The sequence below is a fragment of the Callithrix jacchus genome, chromosome 9 (genome assembly GCF_049354715.1).
Source record: "Callithrix jacchus isolate 240 chromosome 9, calJac240_pri, whole genome shotgun sequence".
NCBI lineage: Eukaryota > Metazoa > Chordata > Mammalia > Primates > Cebidae > Callithrix > Callithrix jacchus.
Window position 1 is genome coordinate 129,859,076 of NC_133510.1, and position 24,191 is coordinate 129,883,266.

General features: G+C 40.4%; 1 long non-coding RNA gene across 1 annotated transcript in view; it reads right to left on the reverse strand.

Annotated features, from left to right (window-relative positions):
- Nucleotides 1-645: 645 nt before the first annotated feature.
- Nucleotides 646-24,191, reverse strand: part of LOC118144388 (uncharacterized) — a 28,817-nt gene continuing 5,271 nt past the window's right edge. The window contains exons 2-3 of the long non-coding RNA XR_004729186.3: nucleotides 21,823-21,979; nucleotides 646-2,973 (exon numbers count right to left, since the gene is read on the reverse strand). This is a non-coding gene — a long non-coding RNA (uncharacterized LOC118144388). The remainder of the gene's footprint in view (nucleotides 2,974-21,822; nucleotides 21,980-24,191) is intronic.

Below are 24,191 nucleotides of genomic sequence, written 5' to 3' on the forward strand. Positions count from 1 at the left end.
ATCAGTTTCAGATGTTTTCTCTCTATTAGGAGATTGCTTTTTCTTGGTGCCGGCTGTGGCAATCATTACTGTTGAGAAAAGGTTAGCAACAGCCTGACCACCACCTAGTGGTCACCCAACACTCCTAGTGTGTGTGTGGTCAGGGGAGCCCTCTCCTGCCCTGCTCATGCCTAACCAGCCACCTTCTGTAGCAACAGGACGCAGCTGCTCCAAGGTGTGTATTTTAGAACACTTGTCGTTGGTTATGGAAGCTGTTCTCCTTTCATGCTGCATATGTCTGCAACATGTAAGAAGACCAAGATTGCTTGCTGCTGTATTTCTAAAAAGGAGAATGTTATGCTGTCTGCAGTCTTTGTATTTGTAGATCACATAGTAGAAAGCTGCATGCAGTTTTCGGTCAAACCTAGAGCTATGGGTGAGTGTTGGCTTTTCTACATTCCAGCTGAGAGATTGGAGCAGAAATATTGTCTCTGTATCTTGGTTTCTTTGTCTGAAAAATAAGGATTAAAAATACTGATTGTGTGGTGGTTCTTGGGAAGATTAAGTAAAATCACATGTGTAAAGCTCTTAGTACAATTCCCAGTAACTAATCAAGGTTTCTGGAAAATTCTTTATTAATAATTTTTTTGCTGTTTACATAAATATAATTATCATTATATTAGTAGCTAGAAGCTAAGATTGGAAATATAGACAAAGGTTGCAGGCAGGCGATATCTCTGTTTCAAAGGGTTGGAATAAGTGATGCATCCTCACCTCCCACATGGTAACAGATCTCAGTAGGGCAGATACAGTTGAGTACGTCTTATCCAAAATGCTTGGGACTGGAAGCATTTCAGATTTCTGATTTGTTCAGTTTGTGAATATTTGTATGATACTTATGACTGAACATCGCTAATCTGAAAATCCGAAATCCAGAGCCCTTTAGTGAACATTTCCTCAGTGCTGAAAAAGTTCCAGATTTTGGAGAATTTGGGATTTAGGGTTTTTGGATTAAGGATATTCAACCTGCACTGACTGCCTTTGTTGACCCAGATGACAAGTGAGAAAGAAAGAGCTCCCTGCCCCTGTGGGGGAGACATGGGTTTGTATTTAGAATTGGCACACTAAAAACAAGACCGAATAGGGAGAACACTTTTGAGAAATTGTGGAACTTCATAGTTTAGGAATAGATGTGATTTTCCACAAACCTTTCAAGGAGTGTGTTTTTGTCTCTGGTTTTCAACAATTTCCCTGAAAGTATGAAACAGTATCTTCTGGAAGGCAGGATGTGGCGGTCTCAGGATCTGGTGTCAGATGAAGTCAGGTTGGATACCAGCTCTGACACTTCATAGCTGCATGGGCTCGAGAACATTACTTAGCCTCTAGCTATTTAAATGATCTCAGTTCCCTTCTATGTAAAATGGGTATGATGAGAAAACCTTCCCCCTTGGATTGTCATCAGAATTAAGTGAGGTGAAGCTTGTAAAATGCTGAGCATAGGGCCAAGAACACTGTGACCGCTCCGTAATTGGGAGTGACACTCGTCCTCGAATACTGCACGGTCCTTAAAATCCGAAAGTCTTGTACTCCAAGATTCTTAAGTCTGCTGCAAATGATATTATACCAGATTTAGCTATAACAATCCTAATAAAGTTCTCCTAGAGGAATGTACTCCTTTAATGGAATGTCCTGGACAGGACCAGGATATTGGAAGTCTTTTCATATTAAAAAAAAGTTATGTCCTTCAATGAATTTGGGCCTAATTTGAAAGTATAACCCACAGCCCCAAAATGAAAATTTAGCTCAATTACAAAAGTGTTTTATTGAGCCTTTTCTTTTGACCTGTAAGAGAGTTGGCCACAATGAAGTTCAGTATAATAGTAACAAGCCCAGGAGTTTCTGGGGTTCCTTGGACCACCTGGCTGTTCAGAGATTTCCCTAGAAAGAGTCACAGGGCTCTACACATATTGTTTATACAGTTAAGTTTTATTACTGCAATTGGTCAGATACTCAATTGGACCCAAGGGGACAAGATGCTGCTGCAGTTGGTAGGATCCACGTGCAGGATTCTCGTAATCTTTCTCCCACGAAGGCCACACAAAGCACACCCTTCCCCCAACAGCAGAAATGCTGAAAGTTATACTGTGTTTCAACAAAGGGAAATCCATTAAACACTCAGTGCCCAAGAGTTTTACTGTGGGCTGGTCATGTAGACACCCTCTGTCTAGCAGAGGGTATGGCTTATGTGAACACCTGCTTCTTTCTTTTGAGAAGTTCCCAAATTCCAGACTCCCCAGAGGAAAAGCAGGTGTTCACATAAATGACATCATTTGCCAAACAGTTTAGGAACAATGTGCCATCTTATCAATGAACTATTGCCATTGAGAGACAAGTTCCCAGGCGAAAAAGGGCCAACCTTGTCAACAGGCCTTTCTACAGATGACAGTTTCAGCCCAGCTGCTCTTTCTTTGCTGCACACCCTGTGTCGGAGGCTGTCCATGAACTTGACCAAGGCCACACCACTGAAAGGCAGAGATGAGATGACAACCAAGAAGAAGAGTAACTCTCATGCCCTCGTTTCTGCTGGTCGCAAAAGTCTTCTGTGTGGCAGAAAATTTAGGTTAAGCTTCTCCTGATGTTTCCTTGTCAGCCACAACAGCAGACCCCTCATTTCCTTGGACTTCTCCTGAATGAAAACCCAAGGTCTCTTCCCAGCTCTAAAATCACAGGTCACGGTCACCTCTGCATGCGTTCACTGGGGAAAGTAGCAACATCTATTTGATGATGTCCTTGTGAATATTCAAAGTCAGCACACAAGACCATTTCCCTTTCCTTGGCCTTCAGGGAGTATAGTGGAAAGCCAGAAATCACTTCAATTACCTTCTCCTTGGTTCTAGGGCTGAAGGAGGAAGGCAGGAGCCAGACAGGCTGAGGTTCCCAAGCAGGAGGCCCTCCCATTTTCTTATCCTGTGTCTAAGCTGAAGCCACTCTAATCTAGAAGACAAAAGTCAAATACAGTGTTTCCAAGAGCAGAAAATCAAACACCACATGTTCTCACTCATAGGTGGGTGTTGAACAATGAGAACACATGTACACAGGGAGGGGAGCACTACACACTGGGGTCTGTTGGGGGGAAATAGGGGAGGGACAGCGGGGGGTGGGGAGTTGGGGAGAGATACTGTTGTATCAGTCCGAGCACAGAAAGTCAACACCAAAAAGTATGCCAAATTGCAGGGTTTATTGCCGGCGACCACGGAGGACTCACATCTCTCCAACCCGTGACCCCGTAAAAGAGGGTGACAAGACCTTTTATACCCATAAAATCACCTTGGGGGTGAGGGGAGAGGATGGGGTGAGGGGCTTCAGACATTCCGAGAGCCAGTGGATTCAAATCACCTTCTGGGCGGAGATGAGGGTGAGGGGGTTCCGGACATTCCGAGGGCCAGGGGACTATTTGACATTCGGATTGTCATTTAAGGGGTTCACAGACGCTGAGATTAGCATTCGTTTACACATCATCTGGGTAGGGGTGGGATCCATAGATTTTTATTTACTTGGCGCCAGGATGGAATTATCTGGGGGTGCTTACTCTGGTAAACAAAGGCCAGCAATTCTGGCAGTTACAGACATGCAGCTTTACCTCAATTTGCATTTTGCAAAGTAAACTTAGCAGTTTTACAGAGGCCGAGGTTAGCAGGCATTGTGAGGAGAATGGAAACAGTTTTGTCCTTTATAAAATGGCAGTGTACAGGTTCTAACTCTAGGCTAGCTATATCTCAATACCATGGGGAGAAATGCCAGATATAGGTGATGGGGAGGAAGGCAGCAAATCACACTGCCATGTGTGTACCTATGAAACAATCTTGCATGTTCTTCACATGTACCCTAAAACCTAAAATGCAATACAAAAAGAAAAAACCAATACAGTGTTTCTAACTGAGGAGCTGCTACCTGAAGACTCACTTCCTGAGGCGCAATCTCATCAGCAGTCGAGTTTAACCAGACCCAGCTCAACATAACCTCGTCAATATTCTCACTCGCCTACTTTCGTTTTAATAACACATGTTCTTGTACCTTTCTCATGTAACGTTTATTTTTTATTGCATGTTTCAGATTGATATTTTTATTTTATTTAGTTAGAATAAAAATAGCAGACGGTGGCTCACGCCTGTAATCCCAGCACTTTGGGAGGCCGAGGCAGGTGGATCACGAGGTCAAGAGATCGAGACCATCCTGGTCAACATGGTGAAACCCCGTCTCTACTAAAAACACAAAAAATGAGCTGGGCATGGTGGCGCGTGCCTGTAATCCCAGCTACTCAGGAGGCTGAGGCAGGAGAATTGCCTGAACCCAGGAGGCGGAGGTTGTGGTGAGCCGAGATCGCGCCATTGCACTCCAGCCTGGGTAACAAGAGCAAAACTCTGTCTCAAAAAAAAAAAAAAAAGAATTAAAGTAGCAGATACTAGGTCATTATTTCCGTTCAACTTTCTCATTCAGTAAGATCTTAAATTGCTCTGTTATTTTGCATCTGCAACAGAAATAAACAAAATGTGACAAAATGTAGATCACATCAAGTGTTTATGGCCCATAAAAAGTGCATGCCATCTACAAACCTTTCCAGGTAATTATAAGTATGCGAAGATAATGTAACTGTGAGGCATTTGAGATGGAATCCATAGTAATAATCTCTTTAACACAGTTGTAAAAGCGTTAATTTATGATTAAGTATAAGAAATATTCTGTGTGGCCCGGAGCTGACAAAGTCAAATTCAATCCGAAAAACCCCTTAGTAAAGACCAGCACTATTTGAGAAGCAAGAGATTGGGGTAGATCAGTGAGTTTAAAAATAAATGCAGTTTGAAAATTTAAGTACAAACTATTTATAGTGAGAGATGGTGGTGGGAGACCCCTTCCAGCGCAATGATTCTAAGACTATAGGATTATAGGATTTGTCATGCCAGTTTATGCACACACACATTCAATATTAGTATCTCCTGCTCAATGGAGAGGCCCACAATCTAATCAAAATTTTTAGGCAAAGCTAGTGTGAAACCACTGAAGAATATTCTTTAGCTGTTAAAACATATAATAAACATTTTCCTAAGATGATACATCCTTTATTTCAGTGTTCCTAGCCCAAATACTGCCAAAACTGCTGTGCAAAAGATGAGTTTACCTTCCTCATTTAGGATACCTACTGATGATCCCTTACTGAGTCAATAAGGGTGTTTCTCTAATCTACAGAAAATAAATATGGGGGCTTGTTGTAATTTGGTTCATATGTCATGATTCCACAACTGTTATCCAAGCTAGAAATCACAAGGCGAAAGATGCTGCATTTTTATAGATATTAACCACATCTACATTTATGAATTATTCGTGGCTTGCCAGTGAAGTAGCAGGTCCCGCATATCCTAGAAAGGTGGATCTGTGACCACAGTTGTGCTCAATCGAATATTTTATTTTGGTGGTTTCATTGGTTTCCACATATGTCTTTCTCTCACTGTATTGAAATGCCAGTTTAAAAGTTTGTGCAATAGATAAAATGGAAGCCATTTATTTTGTACGTTAAATAGGTCCTTTGATTAGAATGTATACATTCCTATTGTAAAGGAACTGTTTTTGTCATTTAAATTTAAAATTTTTATCACAAGGAAAGAAGAAAATGTAAGTATCCAAAGCCCCGTATCCCTGAGATGAACAGTATTAACTTCCAGTAGTTTTTCTATATGTACATTTAAAGAAGATACCATTAAAATAATTCGTATTGTTTTCGCACTTCATGTTATATCTTCAGCATTTGTGGGACCATTAAAATCTTTGAAAACAGGATTTTTGTTTAAAATCTTTGAAAAACACTCTGGGGTGTAGATTCCTGAGAGCCTATGGTTTTTGGTGCCACAGAGCTCCAGCAGCTTCATATAGGTGGGAGGGGTGGAGGGAACTGGGGATTGAATGGCTTCTGGGGAGTCCCTGTCCCCTGTTCTTCCTCATAAGCTGATATTCTCTGTGCATCACCACCAGTTTTATCGGTACCAATATGCTTTTCACTATATGTAAATTAATGTTTGTTTTTATCTCTAAGAGCAATCTCTTGTACCTGATCACTGCATGCTTGAGCCATGGACAGACAGTGAAGCAGATCTTCAGAGCCCTGTTCCTGCTTTTATGCTTCTTTCTTTACACAACAGGCAACGCTCCTGAGCTGATGTTCTCTGTCTATCACCACCAATTTTAGCACTATGAATATGCTTTTTGCTATATGTAGTTAATTTATGTTAATATTGCCTAGGTTTTCTTGAGTTTTTATGGTTTTAGGTCTCACATTTAAGTCTTTAATCCATCTTGAGTTAATTTTTGTATAAGGTATAAGGAAGGGGTCCAGTTTCTGCTTTCTGCATATGAGTAGCCAGTTTTCCCAACACCATTTATTAAATAAGGAATCCTTTCTCCATCGCTTGTTTTTGTCAGGTTTGTCAAAGATCAGATGGTTGTAGATGTGTGGTGTTATTTCTGAGGCCTCTGTTCTGTTCCATGGGTCTATACATCTGTTTTGGTACCAGTACCATGCTATTTTGGTTACCGTAGCCTTGCAGTACAGTATGAAGTCAGGTAGTGTAATGCCTCCTGCTTTTTTCTTTTTGCTTAGGATTGTCTTGGCCATGTGGGCTCTTTTTTGGTTACATATAAAATTTAAAGTTGTTATTTCCAACTCTGTGAAGAAAGTTAGTGGTAGCTTGATGGGGATAGCATTGAATCTATAAATTACTTTGGGCAGTATGGCCATTTTCACTATATTGATTCTTCCTATCCATGAGCATGGAATGTTTTCCCATCTGTTTGTGTCCTATCTTATTTCCTTGGTAGTCGTTGGTAGTTCTCTTTGAAGAGGTCCTTCACAACCCTTGTAAGTGTATTTCTAGCTATTGTATTATCTTTGTAGCAATTGTGAATGGGAGTTCACTCATGATTTGGGTGTTTGTCTATGACTGGTGTATGGGAATGCTCGTGATTTTTGCACATTGATTTTGTATCCTGAGAATTTGCTGAAGTTGCTTATCAGCTTAAGGAGATTTAGGTCTGAGATAATGGGGTTTTCTAAATATACAACCATGTCATCTGCAAAGAGAAAATTTAACTTCCTCTTTTTCTAATTAAATACGCTTTACTTCTTTCTCTTGCCTGATTGCGCTGGCCTGAACTTCCAATACTGTGTTGAATAGGAGTGGTGAGAGGGGCATCCTGGTGTTGTGATGGTTCTCAGAGGGAATGCTTCCAGTTTTTGCTCATTCAGCATGATATTGGTTGTGGATTTGTCATAATAGCTTTTATTATTTTGAGACACATCCCATCAATACCTAGTTTATTGAGAACTTTTAGCATGAAGAGTTGTTGAATTTTGTCAAAGGCCTTGCATGTATTAAGATAATCATGTGGCTTTTGTCATTGGTTCTGTTTATGCAATAGATTATGTTTATTAATTTGTGTATGTTGAGCCAGCCTTGTATCTCAGGGATAAAGCCGACCTGATCATGGTGAATAAGCTTTTTGATGTGCTGCTGGCTTCAATTTGCCAGTATTTTATCAAGAATTTTTGCATCCATGCTCATCAGGGATACTGGCACGAAATTTTCTTTTTTTGTTGTGTGTCTGCCAGGTTTGGGTATCAGGATAATGGTGGCTTCATAAAATGAGTTAGGGAGGATTCCCTCTTTTTCTATTGTTTGGAAGAGTTTCAGGAGGAATGGTACCAGCTCCTCTTTGTACTTCTGGTAGAATTTGGCTGTGAATCTCTCTGATCCTGGACTTTTTTTTGGTTTGTTGACTATTAATTGCTGCCTCTATTTCAGAACTTGTTATTGGTCTATTCAGGGATTTGACTTCTTCCTCGTTTAGACTTGGGAGGGTGTATGTGTTTGGGAATTTATCCATTTCTTCTATATTTTCTAGTTTATTTGCATAGAGATGTTTATAGTATTCTCTGATGCTGAACTGCGGACCAGGGGTTTCTTCAATTCTTGCAGCTTACATAAGTCTCTGTGTTCCTGAGGATCACAGACAGTGAGGGAAGATCTCCCTCAACATTACTCAGCTGCATTTTCTACCATCCCTGATGGCTGTAGGCTTAGCCAGACTGAATCCTATTTAAGAATATGAAGGGATATGCTATCTATTTTTTCTTGAGAGCTTGTCGCACTCATGATGTTTACTTACGCTGTTATGGATTTGAGGAGGTGGGAGTGCTCAAGCTTCACAACTACTCCACAGAGGATAGAAAAGAAGGAAGAAGGATTAAATTGTCCAAAGGAAATACATGATAGACAGAGACAAAGATGTGTAATGTCTTGATTTCAGAAATCTTTAAACACTGGGATATAGGAGACGATCTGACCTCCCAAGAGCTTTTAAAATACTGCTGATGATGGTCACTCTATGCTATGGTCTGAATGTCTGTGCCCTGCAGAAATTTATATGTCCACACCTATCTTGAAAGTGATGCTGTTAGGAGATGAAGCCATTGAAAAGTGACTAGGTCATAAATGTGGAGCCCTCACAATGGAATGAGTGCCTTTAAAGGGGGCTGGAAAGGCCAGAACCTTTCTCTTCTACCGTGCGAGGACACAGGGAGAAGACTTTCCTTGTGAATGAGGTAGTGGGCCCTCATCAGGTGTGGAATCCACCAGATTCCTTTCTTGAACTTCTCACCTTCCAGAACTGTGAGAAGTAAATTTATGCTTTTCAAGCTACTAAGTTTATGGCATTTTGTGACAGCGTCTCAAGCAGACTAAGATCTCATGAAGAGAATCCTATGTAAGTCATTCGAGACTTTCATGCTTATGAAAACATAAATCTGTGAATTCTAGTCAAAAGTAGTAAAATGAGTGAAGAAAAATTACTTGTTTTTAGGTATTTGTCTTGCATTGTCTAAAACTTGGTAAACTACAAAAGTTCTTAAATGGCTCAATCATATAATGTAGTTTTTTTTATAAAATATTTTGTCTTTATTGCTTCCATGAAAAGTTAAAAAGAACATATCAAAATATTAAAATTATTTATTTTCATCAGTAATTTTATTCTGAGTTTTATTCCATCTGTATGTGAATGTTGGATTCCCTTGCCTGCTGTTTTATTTTTTAACAATCTTATAATTGTGCCTATTTCATAAAGTTAAAATTCATGAAGCCCAGTTAAGATTGCAAGGTTTTTGATAGCAAGTTTGGAAGATTCATTCTTGAGTGTAAATGCTGCTATCTATATTATTTTAAATGGCATGAATCTATTACGTGTATTTCAATATTTATGTATAATAAATTATTTCAATATTTTCCCATTATTGTGATTTATTGATTATTTTAAAATAGCAGACATATTGTAAAAAATAAACATTAGCTTCTTAAAAGAAAAACCAAGTAATTGAGTCTCCACCTTTATTTCTAATTATCTGCAATCTGCTCTCTGTACAAGGACCTTTTATTTGAGACTTCTATTTGCTCTTTGCTATTTTCTGAGATTTTATTTTATTTTCTATGTTTTAACTGTAATTTAAGTTCTCTCTGCGAGGACAGTTTATAATTAAAATTATTCCTAATTGTGTGTTTTTATTTCGCTGCAGCTTAATAAGAGATTACGAGACAATTTGGTGCATGCAGGGAGATCTTAGATCATAGAATAGTTGCCATTTGGGGAAAGATTTCTCTATTTTTATCTTCTGTAATGCAGACCAAAGCTCAAGTGAACTCAACATATTTACATGGCTCAGGAATAGGCTGTGAACCAATGAAAGAAATGTCAGCCTTTGCCTGGCATTCAGATTTATGAATAAACTTGGAAAACTGGAGATTGTGATGTGACTCCAGTGCATGACCATGTCCATGTGCTCTGGCCAGTCAAATGCAACTAGAAGTTCTGCTGGCCCCACAGTTCTTCGGCCCATTTGGCTTTTAGGACTGTTACATATACTCTGGAAAACTTACTGTTAATTTCACTTAATTTCCTCCTCCTCAGCCCCATTCCTCATTAGCCTGATTTCTTCCTACAAGATCATCAGGAAGAGGAGAATCCCATTAGCAGGAATGATAATAAGACTTCCATATTCAATTATTTGCCTGTAAAACCCTCGTTTGTACCTGCAGTGCATTCATCATACCCCTCATTTTAATTTAGTCTAATCAACACACAAGAAAATTGCTGAGAGAGAGAGAGAGCACACGTTGAAAATACGGTGTAGCTGTGATCATCAGAGCACACAAATCTGTGTCTTCATAAGACTTTTCTGCATTGTATCTCCTGAAACAAAAGCCAGCTCAGTTTCTTCTGTTGATGAGGCTGGGCTCTTCTTATACATTAGCTGCACGGGAGCTGGGGAAGCCCGTGGCAGTTTCACATTGTGGAGTGGGAGGTAATCTTTGCTTCCTACAAAGAATCTTCAGTTGGAGAATTCTCCAGACAAAAGAAAACAAACCTAGAGGAGCATAAAAATGGGCATATTTGTTTGGTAGGGCTGCTGTAAGAAAGGTATTTAAGTTTGGAAGCAGAGTGCCCAGGGAGTCTGGAGAGTGCCTGGAATATTTTAGCCAATGTGCAGAAGGCACAGACATGAGCATTGTTGCAGTAGTGAGCCAATCTGCATTGCAACATCACAGGCTGAGATGTAGTCTTTTAATTTAGCAATATTCTTATATTTGTGCTTAAGAATTTGAAAGTTTGGGCCGGGCGCGGTGGCTCAAGCCTGTAATTCCAGCACTTTGGGAGGCTGAGGCGGGTGGATCACGAGGTCAAGCGATCGAGACCATCTCGGTCAACATGGTGAAACCCTGTCTCTACTAAAAATACAAAAAATTAGCTGGGCATGGTGGCGCATGCCTGTAATCTCAGCTACTCAGGAGGCTGAGGCAGGAGAATTGCCTGAACCCAGGAGGTGGAGGTTGCAGTGAGCCGAGATTGTGCCATTGCACTCCAACCTGGGTAACAAGAGCGAAACTCCATCTCAAAAAAAAAAAGAATTTGAAAGTTTGTTTTCTTTTTTTCTTCATTTTTTCTTCTCTCTCATAAGAGCAAGGGCATCTCTTGAGGGACTTTTACAGTGTGTAAAGATGTCTCCTAAGACTTAGAGTACATGAGGTTGGCACTGACAATGTTTGTAAAATTGCCTGTCTTACTTTCTTAGTTTCTTAGTTACAAAAACGTTTATTTTCTTAAAATTTTCATTTGACAAATATCCGAGTAGCCACACTCATTCGTGCCTTCATTTCCTCAAAAGATTGAACCCTATCCAATAAATGGAGATAGAAAAGGGCAGATAAATTCCTCTTCTCATACTATTATTTCAGCGGCTTAGCAAAAACTGCATCACCGTTTTTTTGGCATGCAAAATTAATTCTGGAAGGTAGAAAGTTTAATTTTCAGAGAGAATCCAGGATCTCCCAGTAGGATAGAAGTGGATGCTGCATTTCCTCTAACTTCAGTTGCATTTCTGTGAAATAAAATCACTTTGTGGGCCGGGCGCGGTGGCTCACACCTATAATCCCAGCACTTTGGGAGGCCGAGGTGGGTGGATCACGAGGTCAAGAGATCAAGACCATGCTGGTCACCATGGTGTAACCCCGTCTCTACTAAAAATACAAAAAATTAGCTGGGCATGGTGGTGCGTGCCTGTAATCCCAGCTACTCAGGAGGCTGAGGCAGGAGAATTGCCTGAACCCAGGAGGCGGAGGTTGCGGTGAGCCGAGATCGTGCCATTGCACTCCAGCCTGGGTAACAAGAGTGAAAGTCCGTCTCAAAAAAAAAAAAAAAAAAAAAATCGCTTTGTGGAAGGAAGTTGGTGACCTGGCTCAGCTAAAGGTGGTAAGAGTGCATTTCAAAGGATTGGCTTCAAAAAAATATGCAGCTGATTGTTTCTTCATGGAACAGAGGTGGTGATTTGAAGAAAATGGCTGAAGATGTATATGAATCCGGAAGAACAATAATGTGGCACCCAACTGTTCCTGAGCACAGGGATCCAGGCAGTCCCAAACAACACAGCCCATGGATGTGCACAGAACGACTCTTCAACAGCGCCACCGTGAGACCATATGGAGCAATACCCCTGTCTTCCGTGAGATTTCATTATTTTTTTTTCTGTTTGCTGTTAAGAGACCTGATTCCTTATGAACTATATAGATTGACGTCAAGAGATCTTGAACCATTTTTCATGGGAGAAAAACAAGACAGAAAGTCCATAATTCTTACTAATAGAGCTTTTATTTCTTAAGCAATTACTTGAAGGTGGTCGTGGTGAGGTATGCCAGTTTGTGTCTCTCCTCTTTACGGAAAGGGTCTTATCAGCTTCTTCCATAATAACAGTTCCGCAATTTTGATTCACAAACCAACCGGACAGACCTGTGCTCTTGCGTGTTGATAACTGAGAAGCTGAAAAGGTGAGTCATGTCTGTTCTAAGCCAATTTTGGCCCTTGTACCTGTGCTTGGTCTTGGAATGAGTCTTCCGGCCAATTTGTACCTATGAGTCAGATGGGAGGTTTTCTGGGGCTTCTAGGAAAAGTGGATTCTTCATAAGAGAACACCATGAGAAACGTTTTCTTTTCTGCCTGCTCTGTCTCATCCTGGTTCAGATGAATATCATGTAAGGCCATGATACCTGAACCTGAAAGCTTAGAGGACTGGTTCATGGTGATGCCACCACCTGACGTGACAGCACTGATAATGACCTTAGCACTGTTCATCTCCACAGTTACTAGTTCAAATTATTATCATTTGGTATTTCTATTATTTTAGCTCAAAATATTCCCCAAAATTCAATTTTTCTTCAGTATTAAAGTAAAAATATTACATATTCTAACATAATTATTTTATATAAAATCCATACTAAAACTAAAACAGCTTCCCCAGTTATACCTTTAGATTGCATTGTGCACTTTTACTTAATAAGTATTGTCTTAAATGTCATTAAAGGATGGATTTTGAAATAAATGACTTAACATCTGCTTTCTTTATTTGACAGCAAATTTCACAAGCAGGTAGGAACCAAGTCTCTCAGGTGCACTCCCTAGTACATAATGGATGGTCTGACAAAATGCTTGATACTCCAAATTATCTGTCAATTAAAAGCTGGATGAGACAAAGAAATGCCAATTCATGCTTCTATTAAAAATTGAGCATTACCAAATTTCAGTGCAGTTACATGTAAGCTCAAAAGCAAGGGCAGCTTCCCAGCAGACAAGGAGGAAAGGTATCTTTTGAAATCGAAATACTTCCTCCAAACTTTTGATGCGTAAAGAACAAATACTCAATTCAGGCTAGGTAATCACTCATGTTTCATTGATTGTGTGTCTTCAGAGTAAAAAAAGGAAAAATAAGTGCAAATGGGCTCTAAAAGAGAAACTTATCCAGGAGCTATTGATTTGCCTTAAGTGTCCCGGGGACAGGGCTGGTCCACAAGCCAAGCAGCTCCATGCAGAATGCACTCGCCTCTAAAGGCAGCAATTGCCTGTCACAAATCATATTGTTAAAGTTTTCCAGTGAAATCTTACAAATGTTTTGTACTGAGTGGGCTAGTATTTTTTCAATCATGGATTAAGACTTTTTAGTATCCTGAAGCACATTTGTTCTTCCAAGACTATTATTTGTCCAAAGATAGGTGGTGCAAGGTAATTTGGACGAGTTGACACCCTCAATCTTGAATTTCATAGGGAAATTATAGCTACTTGATTACAGGCTGAGGTTTCTTTGCCTTCAGTTCCTGAAAAAAGAGGACCCCCTACAAGTTCTACTCAGTGCAGATAGGACCTCTTTGGGGAAGGAAAAGGAAAAATAGCATGTATTTAATACTGCCTGGGTTATTAACTTAGCTATACTCACTTAATATACAGATTTGTATTTAATTTTCCCACTTTCCAAATGACAAAAAATAAAACTTATAAGAGTTATGTCACTTGTCTACATTCACCTTTATAGTAAATGATAGGTGGGATTGGTATTTGAATTCATGACAGTTGAACTCTAAATGCCCCTCCATAAAGAACGTCAATTACACTTCAGTTCATGTGTGAGGTCCCAAAAGAATGATCTCATTGCCCAGAGATGTGCTGAGATTTTTCTAAAGATTCATCTAGGGTTAGAAGGAAAAGTGACAAGATTGACTAGTAATGTCTGCGGCAGGTGAGGAAGACCGCGTGGTTATGGCAAATGAGAGCCACTGAATTGTTGATCCTGTACTAAACCATAATTAGTTCCCAGATGAGCCAAATTTATCCATATCTGTCCTATTATTCTAGACTTAGGCAATTTAAAAATATTCATTAATTTCAATAGATATGTTTTTCTTTATCATGCAGTGGGGGAAAAAAGGTGATTACATTTTTCTTCCATAGAATGCCCTCATTCTTATCTGGAATTAAACATGTGCCTTATATTAGGGAAATCAAAGCATCTTATTGCCATGGCTACGGTACTCTAGGAATAGTTATTGACCTAATGAGTAAATGAGAGATAAGACTTTTTGCTGCTTTGTGTAGAGGAAAAACATATTTTTAATAGGACTGGAACCTGAGAGGATATAGCCCTCCCAGATCCCACTCGATTCCATGTGGAGCCCGACAATGAAGTCAACACGGATGAGGAAAGACCTGAGAGATGGAGACAAAATCCTGGTATCCTTGTGTGTCTCAATCCCAGCCTTGCCTGAATTCATTTCTTCTCATAAAGAGTTACACCAACAAATTATCTTGTGTACCTGAGCTGTGTCGAATGACATTTTCTATGTCACTCAAATATTAAGACAATCTGAAGAATTTGCAGCCACAGGGACACGTTTCCTGTACTCAGGATAGTGGCCACCTTGAGTAACTTGGATAGACGGAATAAGCCCATCTTTAGCCATTTTCACACCTTCATTCACTCACCAAACGTTTACCCAGTAAATACCATGGAGCAAGGACTACCCGAATCACTAGAAACATGTAGCTACTTAGACAGAAACCCTGCGTCTGGGTCTCGGAATGCCAATGGATGGAGCAAATACACATATAAACAATTTCAGTTCAAGACTTTGTGGGACTGATTGTTGTTACATTTTTTAAATGGGGGTTCTCTTCTCTGAGCTAATCAAATGAATCTTACAGATGAAATTCAGGCTTTGAAGGATGGATAAAAATTTGGAAGAAAGAAATGATGGGTAGAATGGAGGGTGCAGAGGGAAGAATGACGGGAAATGTAGGTAAGTGAGCACAAGTCAAGTCCAAGACGTGATGCATGTTTCAGATGCAGTAGCAATGGGGTGGTGCCTTGACTGGTGAGACACTCCCATTGACAGAGAAAAAATAAGTAGCATAAATTTTGAGAGAATAATCCATCTGTGGTTTGGATAGTAACTCTAGGGGGCCTGGAGGCTCAGTGATGGTCTAAAGTATGACAGCCAGGGAGACTGGAAGAGACGAGACCAGTCTCTTAAGATGAAATCAGTTAATTCTAGGCTGGATCCTGGATCCATTAAAAGCTGTTACACCAAACAATTAGGGGACTATTGGAGAAATTTAAACATGGACCCAGTGAAATAAATGATTTGCTAATTTTGTTAAACATCAACATAGTGTTAGCTGGCCAGGTGCAGTGGCTCACGCCTGTAATCCCAGCACTTTGGGAGACCAACGGGGGTGGATCATGAGGTCGGGAGATCAAGTCCATACTGAACATGGTGAAATCCCGTCTGTACTAAAAAAAAAAAAAAAAAAAAAAAAAAATAGTGTTAGCTTATAGAGGAGAATCCTTATTTTTTGGAGATGTGTAATAAGATATTGAGGGTAGAAGTATTATGCTGCTTCTAATTTTCCTTGAAATGATTCCAAAATAAAGGAAATACAGCAAAGCATGAATCTTCATTGAATTTGGCCAGTACAGGCAGTTTTGTTACAGTTTCCTTTAAACTTCTCTGTATGCTTGAAAGTATTTTTTAAAAATCAGCAACATTAATAAAAGGGCAACTGCAACTCATATATTGAAGACTGGGAGTAGAAAGACAGAGGGAACCCTCATAAGAGATGAAACACTCTCGGAAACTCTGTTTTCTTTGCTACACGAGCGTCTCTGGAACATTGGCCTTGGCAGCAGTACTTTTCTGCCCAATAGTCGTTGTCTTTTTCTTTGTGGCTGAATTGCTTTTGTCCAGACAGTCATGTGCCCAGCCCCAGAGACTGAGTCATGGTCGGTCGGTCTGCTACAGCCCTGACTTCCCCTTCCTCTTCGCCAAATGCTTTCCCTGCCTCCCTTAGAACCAAAGGTGAATGGTGATGCGCTCCTGGCTTACGAGGCCTAAGGGGATCTTCTGGGACCTTGATGCTCAAAGTGCTTTTTAAGGACTAGAAGCTTCAGTGCCACCTCTGAGCCTGCTGGAAAAACACAGCATTGGTTCTCACCACAGACCTACTAAATCAGAACCTGCATTTTAGCAAGAGCCCCAAGTGATTAGGGAACTCTAAAGTCTGAGAAGCGCTGCTTCATGTCTCTGATCCTCAAACTTCATGCATATTGGACCTAGCTGAGCGGAACTGGGATACCTAAAACAGCCCCCAGCTGATTTTCCACTAGCTCAGTTTGAGCACCACTGACTCAGACTGTCTTTGCGAATCTGAACACAGTAACTGGAAGCTAAAGCTGTCTTTACTCACACGGATGTTTATCTTCCTTCTTTCCTAAAGGAAAATGATTCATTCATTGGGTTGACATTTTCTTTTTTTGATAACCTGGAAGGTAGAATGGAAAGTAAAACCCCAAATCGTCATAATTAGCAAGTGTGAAATGTCTAAAGAAGATAACAAACAGGAGTAGAAGTGACTGCTTTGTCACTCAATTTGTCAACAGATTTGATGTTGCTTGGTCCTGTCACTCACTTACGTAGCTAATAAAGAATCAGCCCAGGTCTGTGCACAGGAAACATGTCACGTGTGCTACATTGAGGCTCTCTTACTATGGAAAATAATGTTGGTGTCACAGAAAATTCGGTCATGCAACACGTGATTCCTACCTGTGTTGCATCTGAATTGACTACAATCTATGATAATTTTGTGACATCCTGTCCACTCATTCATAACATTCAAAGTGATTCAAAAAGTACTAATACAGATTTAAATATATATATACTTTATAGATGCTAAAATATATATGTATATTAAAGTATATATTTAGATATATATATTTAAATTCTTAAGCACTTACATATGTACAGCATTGCTTTAATGAGAGACACCTTGAAATGTGTCAGAGCAAGGTTTTGGAATCTCTGCTTTCAGGTGCTTCTCCTCAAAAGGCACAGGTTCCATCTTAGCTGAAGTTGAAGAGTCTCAGAGGTTGTCGTTTCCTGTATCCACTACAGAGTGGCCGTGCCGCAGAAGCTCTGTGCCTGAGTTCTAAGCCCTTCTTAGCATTTTCTGTCTATTGGGATGGAGTTTACTTTCCTTCAGACAGCAGGCTGCTCACTCACCATGAGGATGCCATATTTATGCCATCAGGCAGACTGGTGGCTACCCAGAAACACAAACCACAGTGATGCCTCAGATGCTTCCTGAAATCTCTTCCAGCAGCAACCAAGACTAGGACAAAACCATCTGCATGCAGAGGCACACACCTCCATCCACAAATTCAGACAGTCAAGACATATACTTTTATCTTGCTTTTTTCTGCAATTCTACTTAAGTTCTATTTTTAACCTCTTCTCATCTCTGAGGAATGTTGACCTTATTCAATTTAGGAGGGCTTAAGCAAGCTATTGACTTCCCTGTGATGGGGATTACAGTGATGCACACACCCTAGAGTTGATGCGATGGATGAAAGGGTCAATACCAAGCATTTGCTAGAGTGCCTGGTACTTGTGATTGCCGTTGTCATAATGATTTAGGGTTGTCACGGCTTCTCTGCAAAGCTGTATCTCTGTTCAAATGACTTGCACAGTACCACGGCTCACATGGTATCTTTGGACTAAGCAGGCCTCTGCAGAGATATCCTTCACCTGTCTTGTTCTAGGTAATTGGTTCATACAGGTTGCTGCTGTATCAACTTTTGTTCTCTTTTTTTTTTTTTTTTTTACAGAGTGTCATGTCGCCAGGCACCAGGCTGGGGTGCACTGGCATGATCTCGACTCACTACAACCTCTGCCTCCTGGGTTCAAGCAATTCTCCTGCCTCCACTTCCCGGGTAGCTGGAACTACAGGTGCACGCCACCTTGTCCAGCTAATTTTTTTTGTATTTTTAGTAGAGACGGGATTTTGCCATGTTGGCCAGGATGGTCTAGATCTCTTGACCTCGTGATCTGCTCGTCTTGGCCTCCCAAAGTGCTGGGATTATAGGTTTGAGCCACCGCGCCCAGTCTCTTGTTCTCTTTTGAGAGGCTCCTCATGCCCCCAAATTATCCTTCTTCATCTTAGTACCTCCCAAGTCTACAAGAGTTTGTTTTGTGCTATGCTGGTCTGTAGGAAATTTTACTATTGTATTCTTTAGAATATTAATCACTTATTCCAGATACCTTCTGTTGCTGGTCATGGGGTCATGGGAAAACTGAGTATGTTTTACAGCTCATAGTACTTTTTCTAAAACAAAAATGGTGACCCTCGAGTTGGGTGCCACATATTTTCCATTGACAAACACTTCAATGCTCTTCACCATTCTCCTTCCCACTCTGCACCCATGAGGACTAACAATATAGTTTGCACCATCCAGCATCCAGTTATCGTTGGAAAAAAGAGTTAATTGCAAGAATTAGAGAGTGAGAGGAGGGGAAGTTCAGGTATTTGGTTTCCCGAATCTCTCCTCTGTGGTTGAGGTTTGACATTGCCTAAACATTTTTATATAAAGTCAGAGTATCTGCTAAGCAGCTCTCCTCAGGTTTCTTTAACGTATAGGTAGCTGGGTTTCATATTTTTTTATTCTTAGTAGTATTTTTTTTTTTTTTTGAGACAGAGTCTCACTCTGTCTCTCAGGTTGGAGTTCAGTGACACAATCTTGGCTCACTACAATCTCTGCCTCCTGGGTTAAAGCAATTCTCCTGCCTCAGCCTCTTGAGTAGCTGGGATTACAGGCACCTGCCACTATACCTGGCTAATTTTTGTATTTTTAGTAGAGACAGGGTTTTAGCATGTTGTCCAGACTGGTCACTCCAGGCCTCAAGCTGTCCACCTGCCTCAGCCTCCTATGGCACTAGCATTACAGATGTGAATCACTGCACACAGCCAAGATTACTGATTTTTTAATGGAGTCAACCTGCCCTCAGTCCAGAAAGTGGAAAGATGGAGAAATCGTCAATATTCTTGAACGATATAAGCAAGTCCTCTTTATTTCCACCCAGAACCCAATCATTCATTGCAAGGAAGTTTCCTGATTTTTCTCTGAGTGCCCTTGATTTCCTCTAGTGAAGGGGGACGCCATTAAGGTTCATTGTTTGTCTATGTAGTATTTTATAAAAGAAGCCCTTGCAATGTGAACAGATCCAAATCAATCGCGTTTGCCATTGTGCTGCCTTTCAGAGCAGGGAAAGCTTTATGTTGGACAGCATTTTATTTTCTCCTTTTCTATCCTCTTTGAAACTGCCTGTTGACCTGAATGAATGGTGGTAAGTGGTAAATACTCCTGCTTCTCAGTTATTTTGTTTATTTAATTTTTTAAATTTTTATGGGAGAATTAGCTGGAAGCAGAAAAAACAAAAAAGTATCTTTCAATAAAATTCTCACTGAGGTTGCACTGCTTAGATTTTATCTTCCACAAAACCCGGTGAACTTAATTTGGCAGGTGTCTTACCTCTACACATGTTGTATTATACAAATAAAGTTTTCTAAACCTGATTGGTTAAAAAAATAACCTGAGGATGTTGGTAAATGTATAAAGATGCCAGCTTTCTCACTAGGAGAGTCATACAAGTCCAGGGTGGTGCCCAGGAACAAGTACTTTTAATAAGTGAGAAGTGTGATTCAGAAAACCAGGCAAATATGAGCAATCTGGGTTAAAAGCAAATTTTTGACTAGGCACGGTGACTCATGCCTGCAATCCCAGCACTTTGGAAGGAATGCTTGAGTCCATCCTGGACATGGGGAGACTCTGTCTGTACAGAAAATACAAAAATTAGCTGGGTGTGATGGTGCATGCCTGTGGTCCTAGCTAGTTGGAAGGCTGAAGTGGGAGGTGGGCTTGAACTCTGGGAGGTCAAGTTTGCAGTGACCCTTGATCATACCACTGCACTCCAGCCTGGGCAATAGAGGAAGACCCTACCACAAAAAAAAAAAAAAAAAAAAAGAAAACTTTCTGGTTAAAAAAGAATGAAAGAATGCAGGCCTTGGAGCTGGGAAGACAGAAGCCTGGGTTGGACTCTCAGCCACCTATAGCTACGTGGGTATGGGCAGAACTAGACCCCTCTCTGGGTCTAGTTTTCTCATCTATCAAATTCAGATGCTAACAGACCTGCTCATGTGGAGTTTCCCATCCAGTGGGAGTCAGTGGCTGATGCTAAAGGGGTGTAGGAGAGGGTCAGTGCAGAGCAGGGCCCACTCCAGTGAGAATGGCATTGATGTCCTTCATCAAAGACGTGCAAAGACACCCTTGTAGCTCATCAAAGTTGCATTAATTGCCTTGTGGCAACAGCAGAGGTTGAGCACCGTGGGAACTATTAGGTGCCCCGAGAAGAGGGGAAGGATGTATTAGAAAGAGGTAATTGCAGCACTCTTTACAATAGCAAAGACCTGGAATCAACCCAAATGCCCATCGATGATAGACTGGACTGGGAAAATGTGGCACATATACACCATGGAATATTATGCAGCAATCAGAAATGATGAGTTCGTGTCGTTTGTAGGGACATGGATGAATCTGGAGAACATCATTCTCAACAAACTGACACAAGAACAGAAAAAGAAATACCGCATATTCTCACTCAGGAGGGTGATGAAAAATAAGAACACATGGACACAGGGAGGGGAGTACTAAACACTGGGGTCTATTGGGGGGAAAAGGGGAGGGCCAGCGGGGGGGGAGCTGGGGAGGGATAGCCTGGGGAAAAATGACAAATGTGGGTGAAGGGGAGAAAGGAAGCAAAACACACTGCCATGTGTGTACCTATGCAACTGTCTTGCATGTTCTGCACATGTACCCCCAAACCTAAAATGCAATAAAAAATAAAAAATAAAAAAAAAGAAAGAGGTCATTTTAGGATTTGGGCTTTTCTTCTTTCAGTGATTTTTGGGTAGTTTCCATGAAGTGAGGCTTTGAATAAAATGCTTTTTGAAAGCGAGGTTAATCCTACAATTGGATATGTTCATATGTCTATCTAAAAGGCAGAAATAACAGATCAAAGTTAAGTCTATAATTAAGAAAAAACTGTATTCACTCATATCGTTCAGGAAAAAAAAAAGGATGCTTGGTCATTTCGGTAAGTTCTTTAATATCCTTTTATTTTTGAGAATTCAGACATGAATATAAAATGTTTGAGTAGAGCTTAGTCTACTGAAATCACAGAGTGGCTCTGCCTGATATTACTTTGCTGGGAAATAATTTTTTAATGTTTTATAGACACATAATGTGTACATATTTATGGGGCACGTGATATTTTGTTACATGTAATGATCAAGTCAGGATATGTGGGGTGTCCATCCCTTCAAATATTTATTGTTTCTATGTGTTGGGAACACTTCAAGTACTCTTTTCTAGCTGTTTTTAAATATATAATATATTGTTGTTAAATATTGTCATCCTATTCTACTGTCAAACATTAGAACTTATTGCTTCTGTCCAATGGTGTCTTTATGCTTCCAAAAACACCCTGCCCAGCCTCTGGTTACAGCATTCTCTTCCCTACCTTCACAAGATCAACTTACTTTTTTGCTCCAGCATATGAGTGAGAACATGCAATATTTCACCTTCTTCCTGAAGACTGAGGATGATTATTTCCTGATCTGAGCAGTTTTGAGTCCAAGAGCTGGTGTTTCTCATTCAGCATTTGTGATCAGGTGATAGAAAAATTTCTGTAGGAGCCTGAGGCCAAGAAATATTGGAGGATATGTTCTTATTATTTATCCAGGAAAAAATAGTGAGCACAAAGTGAAATTCAATTACCTTTCACACCTGGTGAAATCTGGTTCAGCATCTGCCTGTGATTAATCATATCACAAGTGCTTGTCTTTATTTGGGGTATAAAGCAGGACACAGTTCCCAGTTTCTCAATTATTTCCTATTAAAGGTGGAAGAATCCCTGGAATTCACTTCTTAAGAACAATTTATTCTTAGAGGAAAGAGGAAACATCACGCAACTCTGCCCAGATTTCAGACCCCATTGGGGATTCTTCTGAGGACAAAAGTGCGTCAGCCACCATTGTGAGTCAATGATTCTCAATCTGCTCAGGAGTGTTTAAATGCCCTCTTCCTACCAGCATTATTTCAGTCTAGGCTTATGAACATTCTGCCTTTGGTTGTGCACTCTGCTACAGCTGCTGCTTATTAAGCATCAAACACATTAGAGCACGTTTTGATTTTAAATTGATATTGAGCCAGGCCCCCTCTTCATTTATGAATTCAAGAGTCAAACATTGAGTTCCTACATTGTGCAGCTCAGCAATCTCTCCAGTGTAAAGCCCTGAGACTCCCTGTATACAACAGCTAAACCCCTCATTATATGTTAGGCAGAGGGACAATCTTCTTTCATACAAAACTACAAACAGGAAAGGACTGATGGTCCTCTGCTGAAAAAATATAACCAAACCTGGGCCATCCAGTTGTGGTGCTTACAGTCTACTAGAGAAGAAAAGCATTAACCAAACAAGCACATACCTACTAAATTACACACTGAAATATGCACCAGAGATAAAATGCACAGGGAACTATGAGTGGACAGGCAGGAGTCCTGACCTCTCTAGGATTGCAGTGAGGACAGAATGTGTGAGTATCTTTTGAACAATCAGCTCTATGTAAGTATAAGCTAATTGCATTCCCACACAACTATGGAGAGGCAGGTCCTGGACTTGATCCAGGTTCTCTGGCTGAACCCCCAGAATATCACCCACCACCCTAAACTCTGTCTCTCTTCTAACCTCTGAATGTAGCCACTCTATCTCCTGAGATGGCTATTCTATCAGGGCTAAAGCAGTGGCACTGGAACTTTTGAGGGACAATCTTCTTTAATACAAAAGTACAAACAGGAAAGGACTGATGGTCCTCTGCTGAAAAAAAGACGGAAATACAAGACTTCCCACTTAATTTTCAAATTTCCAGCAGTATTGTTGGAGTAATTTGGATTCATTCTGTAGAAAAGACATTTTAATTTTTCCTTTTGAATGACTCTTTCCATTTCTACGGCCATACTGTCTTTTATGATATAAAAACATAGAAATTGTGGTATTTGTTTAATGTCAAGTTCTTGTTTTGTTTTGTTCCTTCTAAACTTATCTTTCTTGTAAGTCAACATAGAATTATTGAATTCATTTCTATTACCATGTGTGCTGTTTAATGGAGTTATTAAACTGGTACCACAAAATAAAATATATGTGAGTCTGTTGCTATTCACTCATGAAAGAGTTTCACAAATGAACTCCCCCAGTCTACATCAGGCAGAAGCTACATCAGAAACGTAGCTCTGCTCTTTAAGAAGAATAATCTCACCAGGCTCTCATTATTATTGCTCAGCTCTGGGTCCCACCAATTAAACATTTCTAAAATAGCAGAATGAGAAGAATTGGCCCCAATGTCCCCTGCTGTTTGAAAATACAGTGGTTTGAGTGGGGCTGGAAAGGGGAGCTTTTATTAGTCCATTTTTACACTACCATAAAGAAAACCCCAGACTTCATAGTTTATAAAGGAAAGAATTTCAATTGACTCACAGTTCCCCATTGCTGGGGAGGCCTTAGGAAACTTGCAATCATGGAAGAAGGCCAAGAGGAAGCAGACACCATCTTCACAAGGCAGCAGGGGAGAGAGAGAGAAGGAGGGACTTCCAAACACTTATAGAACCATCAGGTCTTGTGAGAACTCACTCACTATCATGAGAACTGCACTGAGGAAACTATCACCATGATCCAATCAGCTCCCACCAGGCTACTCCTTTGACACATGGGATTACAATTTGAGATGATATTTGGGTGGGGACGCAGAGACAAACAATGTCATTCCATCCCTGGCCACTCCCTAATCCCCTGTTCTTTGTACATTTCAAAATTCAGAGAGTTTATCACACTCTAGATCCTATAACTTCTGT